General features: G+C 41.7%; 1 protein-coding gene across 9 annotated transcripts in view; it reads left to right on the top strand.

Annotated features, from left to right (window-relative positions):
* Positions 1–3,214: 3,214 nt before the first annotated feature.
* Positions 3,215–7,551, top strand: part of LOC111977383 (unconventional myosin-Ib) — a 139,395-nt gene continuing 135,058 nt past the window's right edge. For 7 of the 9 annotated variants that reach the window (XM_024006822.2, XM_024006792.2, XM_070448157.1 and 4 more), the window contains exon 1: positions 3,215–3,340. The gene's annotated coding sequence lies outside the window, so the exon portion shown is untranslated. The remainder of the gene's footprint in view (positions 3,341–7,551) is intronic. The other 2 variants (XM_024006845.2, XM_024006837.2) reach the window with 1 other exon arrangement.

Raw genomic sequence — 7,551 nt, 5'->3', positions numbered from 1 at the left:
ATATAATAGAAAGATAGTAGAATATAAAAGCATTATATCCTATAAATGTTACTTTCAGCTAGACTTGATATTTTGATAGAATATAATAGATCCTACACATCAGTCACTGGCTTTATCAATAAGTGCATCGAGGACATTGTCCCCACAGTGACTGTACGTACATACCCCAACCAGAAGCCATGGATTGCAGGCAACATTTGCACTGAGCTAAAGGGTACCACTGCCACTTTCAAGGTGTGGGACTCTAACCCGGAGGCTTATAAGAAATCCTGCTATGCCCTCCGACAAACCATCAAACAGGCAAAGYGCCAATACAGGACTAAGATCGAATTGTACTACCCCAGCTCCGACGCTCGTCGGATGTGGCAGGGCCTGCCAACTATTACAGACTACAAAGGGAAGCACAGCCGCGAGCTGCCCAGTGACACGAGCCTACCAGTCGAGCTAAATCACTTCTATGCTCGCTTCGAGGCAAGCAACACTGAGGCATGCATGAGAGCATCAGCTGTTCCGGATGACTGTGTGATCATGCTCTACGTAGCCGACGTGAGGAAGACCTTTAAACAGGTCAACATTCACAAGGTCGCTGGGCCAGACGGATTACCAGGACGTGTGCTCCGGGCATATGTGCTGACCAACTGGCAGGTGTCTTCACTGACATTTTCAACATGTCCCTGATTGAGTCTGTAATACCAACATGCTTCAAGCAGACCACCATAGTGCCTGTGCCCAAGAGCACTAAGGTAACCTGCCTAAATGACTACAGTAGCACTCACGTCCATAGCCATGAAGTGCTCTGAAAGGCTGGTAATGGCTCACATTAACACCATTATCCCAGTGACCCTAGATGCACTCCAATTTGCAAACCGCTCAAACAGCTCCACAGATGATGCAATCTCTATTGCACTCCACACTGCCCTTTCCCACCTGGACAATAGGGACACCTACGTGAGAATGCTACTCATTGATTACAGCTCAGCGTTCAACACCATAGTGGCCTCAAAACTCATCACTAAGCTAAAGATCCTGGGAMTAAACACCTCCCTCTGCAACTGGATCCTGGACTTCATGACGGGACGCCCCTAGGTGGTGAGGGTAGGTAGCAACTCATCTGCCACGCTGATCCTCTACACCGGAGGCCCTCAGGGGTGCGTGCTCAGTCCCCTCCTTTACTCCTTGTTCCCCCCACGACTGCATGGCCAGACACAACTCCAACACCATCATTAAGTTTGCAGACGACACTACAGTGTTAGGCCTGATCACCGACAACGACGAGACAGCCTATATGGAGTTGGTCAAAGACCTGACCGGGTGGTGCCAGAATAACAACCTGTCCCTCAACGTAATCAAGACAAAGGAGATGATTGTGGACTACAGGAAAAGGAGGACCGAGCACACCTCCATTCTCATCAACAGGGCTGTAGTGGAGCAGGTTGAGAGCTTCAAATTCCTTGGTGTCCACATCACCAACAAACTAACATGGTCCAAACACACCAAGACAGTCGTGAAGAGGACACAACAAAGCCTATTCCCTCTCAGAAGACTGAAAAGATTTGGCATGGGTCCTCAGATCCTCAAAAGGTTCTACAGCTGCAACATCGAGAGCATCCTGACTGGTTGCATCACTGCCTGGTACGGCAACTGCTCGGCCTCTGGCCGCAAGGCATTACAGAGGGTAGTGCGTACGGCCCAGTACATCACTGGGGCCAAGCTGCCTGCCATCCAGGACCTCTACACCAGGCGGTCAGAGGAAGGACCTAAAAGTTGTCAAAGACCCCAGCCACCCCAGTCATAGACTGTTCTCTCTGCTACCACATGACAAGCGGTACCGGAGCGCCAAATCTATGACCAAAAGGCTTCTCAACAGATTTTACCCCCAAGCCATAAGACTCCTGAACAGGTAATCAAATGGCTACCCGGACTATTTGCATTGTGTCCTGCCATTTATCATSTATGCATAGTCACTTTAACTATACCTACATGTACATATTATCTCAATTAGCCCGACTAACCGGTGCCCCCACACATTGGCTCTGTACCGGTACCACCTGTATATAGCCTCGCTACTGTTAAGCTTCGCTTAAAAATTGCACTGTTGGTTAGGGCTTGTAAGTAAGCATTTCACTGTAAGGTCTACACCTGTTGTATTCGGCGCATGTGACAAATAAACTTTGATTTGATTTGCTCTGTTAAACCTACTCTTTGGAATGACTTCAATASCAACAGTGAATATATTTAGTTATGAAGAGGTTTCTTAATAATCATTCTCAACATAGCACATTGCTTATCGTCAGTGACAAATATGAAAGCTAAGCACGGCTGGTTTTTGTTAAAACCCTGGATGAGAGACCAAATAGCTGTACGTCAACTCTATTATTCGGCACACGTGACAAATAAACTTTGATTTGATTTGAACTAGAGTAGGCTAACTGTCCCTATCAATATTGTGGAGCATAGTATAGAATGGAATAGAATAGGTGCATCATTCCATAATTGGAGTTTGCTTATTGCAATTCCACCAATGTGAGATTAGAGCAGGGGTTCCCAAACTTTTAAACTAGGTGCCCCTCTCAGCATTGGGGAACATCCTGCACCTCCCACGTCTATTTCTATCGGCACAAGCACTGTTCATGACACAAACTGTTCTCACCCCTCCTGTTGGTGGAGAGATTTTTGCAGGTTTAAGCTTATTTCCTGCATTCCTACAGATTTTGTAATGGGGTGCAAAGAACATTTTGCCGTTTTAAAGCACATCTTGCAATTCTATACATTTTGCCATGTCTAATGTGTATAGATCTGACTCTTTTTAAAAAAAACAATATCTATGGGCTAAACAATCTAAATAAAAAAACGTTAGCTGTAATGGGCTAGTTGATCTGGACACTGATAAATTATAAATGTCTCTCTAAGTTTTGCAATGACTAACATAAGAGGAACTGATGACGCGCTACCCAATTTCGGCTCCCCACAGTTTTTGTTTGTTTGTTTTGTCACAAGAGGGCGGTATTGCACTGTCAAATGCCTTCATCTCATCCTGGCAATGAGTTATGATAGTTATGATGATGCAGAGACCCCGTTTTGAAGAGTTTAGGCAGTTTTTTTTCTCTCTTAAAATCTCACCTAAGGTGATTGAATGGCGCGTAGCAGCACGTGTGCAGTTAGCCACTCCCTATGCCCGTAGTCCCTATCGGCTAGTGCTCCAGTGGAAGTCCTCATAGCCGGATGAGAGACGCATGCAGAATTCAGGGATAGAGGAAACTTTTTTCATCTGAAGCGATATCTCCGGGATTCTACATTGTCCTCCRGAGTGTATTTAGGGGACAACATTTCCAATTTGGAGGCAAGTAGAATAGTTTTATTCTCAACATTTTCCACACTGTCTTGAGTAGCCTAACACAAGWAGTTCTAGCCTAGCCACTGTTTGCAACTTTTTGCAAGCCTATCACTTGTTTGTGTTACTTTGTAATTGACAATTCAGCGTTGGTTGCATAATCTGACATTTTTTGTATAGCTAGAATTCTCCTTTCCAAAATGTGTSTAATCATTAGGCTATTTGCCCATTCATATAACGTTACATGGCCATGCAACCCGTTCGTTCTTTAGCCTACACCAATGCCACCAGTCTCATGAGCTTTTATGTTCAAGATCTTCACATAGCACTAGCACTTTTTTTGTTTGTTGCTGATTTGTATTACTTGTGAAATTTCAATGCCACGTGAAGTCTTTATTTAGCGTTAAACTATCCCCTTAAATGTTTCAAACATCCTTGCCTTTGTTTGTCTTTGAATATGCTACGTGTAGCTTGTATGTGTGATGGTTTTGTACTTTTCACTCAGAATCGTTTCGACCATTCTTGAGCTCTTGTTCTTTTTCGTGTGAGGGGAAAAGAGAAGTGGGTAGGCTACTACCAGGAGCGGGTGGGTCTACTTTTGTTACTCTTCTCACCTTGTCCAAATCTGGGTCGATTTTGTATTGTTAATTAAGAATGCACTCTAGTGATTTCGAACATCTGTGGTCAGTACGCTCGAACAGAACACAACACTAAGATAGCAGTACATAAATTGAAAGTTGTAGGACAAGGGTGGAAAAAAATAACAGCAACTCTAAAAACAAAGCAATGTATTTTCAGGGGATTTCATGCACTCACTATACTAGGCTATCAATGTTACTGCCCTTGCACTGCTCCACACTTCAGTCCACTATGCATAAGAATGGGATTTCACGCCAGAATAATGTACTTACATTGCATCTCCTTTGAAATATCCCGGAATGAAATACACTCACACACAGATTTGTAATGGAGATTGAAATGTCTTACTAGCCTACACACCATCAACTTTAAAACCTAAAAAGCCCCTGTTGTTTTCTGAGAAACAAGACAGGAGAATCTCTGGGAAGTCTCTCTGCTTTTCCTCCTGCTGGAATTCCCTTTGGATCCAGGGCCAGGCTTGCACTCTATAGGAACTTGACATTTTGGAGCATGGAAAACGAATGCTTTGCAGAAAGCAAGGGCCCAAAAAACATAAACCAGAATTGGGTTAGATCTGCATTTTTAATGAAGCTTCAGTTGCAACCATGGTCTGGGTCTCATGCTGTCTGTGTTTTTGTCTGGGACCTGACTAACCCAATATGTTGTCGCTGTGCTTCCTTCATATAAAGGAGAATTGTGCGCTGCTTTGTTTCAGGACTCAACTTTTTATGTTTATGGCATAGGGTCTTCTGTGTCACAAGTTGCCTAACAACAGTAAGGGAAAGTCCACACAATGGTTCTAGTTTCTACCCTTGAATATCAGTAGCTACTGTATGTTTGAAGTTCTGCTATGAAAGATACTGGTTCCGATGAAGTAGTTGATCCCAGGTGACTGTTATAAAGGTCCTGTATATATTATAGACATGATAAGATGAAGGATATTTACTATCGCCGACTCAGCTTTTTACTGCCAAAAGACCAAAAGTAAATTTACATCCAAATGCACACTGTCATAACAACTAGAGGTCGACAGATTTTATAATTAGGGCTGATTTCAAGTTTCCATAACAATCGGTAATCAGCCTTTTTGGATGTCGATTATGGCCGATTACATGGCAATCCATGAGGAAACTGTGTGGCAGGCTGAACCCCTGTTACGCGAGTGCAACGTCAAAAGGACCTTGTTGTTGCAATGAGCCAAGGTAAATTGCTAGCTGGGTGATTCTGCAACTACGGGCACTTCCATGTCCTCGGTCAATTTTGAGGATTTTATAAAAAATAAAACAAATAYAAATATTTGTATGTTAAGTTCACACTGGAATCACCCCATACTTTTTTAAACACCTCTCTATCAAATATTTTAGCTACTTTTCAGATGCATTTTATACCTCATTTTCACTTTTTTGCCCTTGTCCTTGACACAGACTTTTAAGCTTCTATGTTTTTCTATGAGAAAACAATAATTACACATTATATAATGTTATGTACTACAGAAAGAGTCAATTAAATAAAATCTATATCAATATTTATTATGAGTATGCCCTTTTATATATTTTTTTTACACAAAATATACCTGTCCTTTGGGAGTGGTCATTTCCACCACTGAGGACAATTTCCTCATTAATATTTTTTTTTCAAGAGAATGTTAATTTAGTTACCATGGAAACATATTGTGACACTGAAGCACATGGCTGCAGTGGACAGTTGTTCCAGATGTTATGTCCAGAAGTTAAAGAAAAATCTAGGTAAATTTTGCTTGTGTTGAGCATCATTTAATTGTCAGTCATTTCCAAACAGGCTATAATTTCTTTAATTTGTGGTAGAACTTTTKATWAAAAAAAATATTTTATGTATTTAGTGTAAACAATATGCTAGCTGTAATTAGAGGTCGACCGATTATGATTTTTCAACGCCGATACCGATTATTGGAGGAACAAAAAAAGCCGATACCGATTAATCGGCCAATTTTTATTTATTTATATATATATATATATATTTGTAGTAATGACAATTACAACAATACTGAATGAACAATGAACACTTTTATTTTAACTTAATATAATACAGCAATAAAATCAATTTAATCTCAAATAAATAATGAAACATGTTCAATTTGGTTTAAATAATGCAAAAACWAAGTGTTGGAGAAGAAAGTAAACGTGCAATATGTGCCATGTAAAAAAGCTAACGTTTAAGTTCCTTGCTCAGAACATGAGAACATATGACAGCTGGTGGTTCCTTTTAACATGAGTCTTCAATATTCCCAGGTAAGAAGTTTTAGGTTKTAGTTATTATAGSAATTATGACGCGTTGACTATTTCTCTCTATACTATTTGTATTTCATATACCTTTGMCTATTGGATGTTCTAATAGGTACTTTAGTATTGCYAGCCTAATCTCGGGAGTTGATAGRSTTGAAGTCATTAACAGCGCTGTGATTCAAGCATTGCTAAAAGCTGCTGGCAAACGCATTAAAGTGCTGTTTGAATGAATGCTTACTGCCTACCACCGCTCAGTCAGACTGCTCTATCAAATCATAGACTTAATTATAATATAATAACACACAGAAATACGAGCCTTAGTTTCTGGATTTGACCATATTAATGACCTATCATTTCGAAAACAAAACATTTATTCTTTCAGTGAAATACGGGACCGTTCCATATTTTATCTAACGGATGGCATCCATAAGTCTAAATATTGCTGTTGGCACATGAAGGTTGTGCCACTGTTGGCACATGGCACAACCTTCAATGTTATGTCATAATTACGTAAAATTCTGGCAAATTAGTTTGCAACGAGCCAGGCGGCCCAAACTGTTGGATATACCCTGACTCTGCGTGCAATAAACGCAAGAGAAGTGACACAATTTCCCTAGTTTAATATTGCYTGCTAACATGAATTTCTTCCGTGTATTGATTTTAAGAAAGGCATTGATGTTTATGGTTAGGTACATTCGTGCAACGATTGTGCTATTTTTCCCGCAAATGTGTTTTTGTTACATCATCCCCCGTTTGGCGAAGTTGGCTSTCTTTGTTAGGAAGAAATAGTCTTCATGCAGTTCGCAACGAGCCAGGCGGCCCAAACTGCTGCATATAYCCTGACTCTAACCCGGAAGCTTACAAGAAATCCCGCTATGCCCTGCGACGAACCATCAAACGGGCAAAGCGTCAATACAGGGCTAAGATTGAATCATACTACACGGGCTCCGACGCTCGTCGGATGTGGCAGGGCTTGCAAACTATTACAGACTACAAAGGGAAGCACAGCCGTGAGCTGCCCAGTGACCCCGAGCCTACCAGACGAGCTAAATCACTTCTATGCTCGCTTCGAGGCAAGCAACACTGAGGCATGCATGAGAACATCAGCTGTTCCGGATGACTGTGTGATCATGCTCTCCGTAGCCGACGTCAGTAAGACATTTAAACAGGTCAACATACACAAGGCTGCAGGGCCAGACGGATTACCAGGACGTGTGCTCCGAGCATGTGCTGACCAACTGGCAGGTGTCTTCACTGACATTTTCAACATGTCCCTGATTGAGTCTGTAATACCAACATGCTTCAAGCAGACCACCATAG

Source organism: Salvelinus sp. IW2-2015, linkage group LG2 (assembly GCF_002910315.2).
Source record: "Salvelinus sp. IW2-2015 linkage group LG2, ASM291031v2, whole genome shotgun sequence".
In the NCBI taxonomy this organism is placed as follows: Eukaryota; Metazoa; Chordata; class Actinopteri; order Salmoniformes; family Salmonidae; genus Salvelinus; species Salvelinus sp. IW2-2015.
Note: the sequence above shows the minus strand (reverse complement) of the source record. Positions and strands in the feature narration are given on the sequence as shown.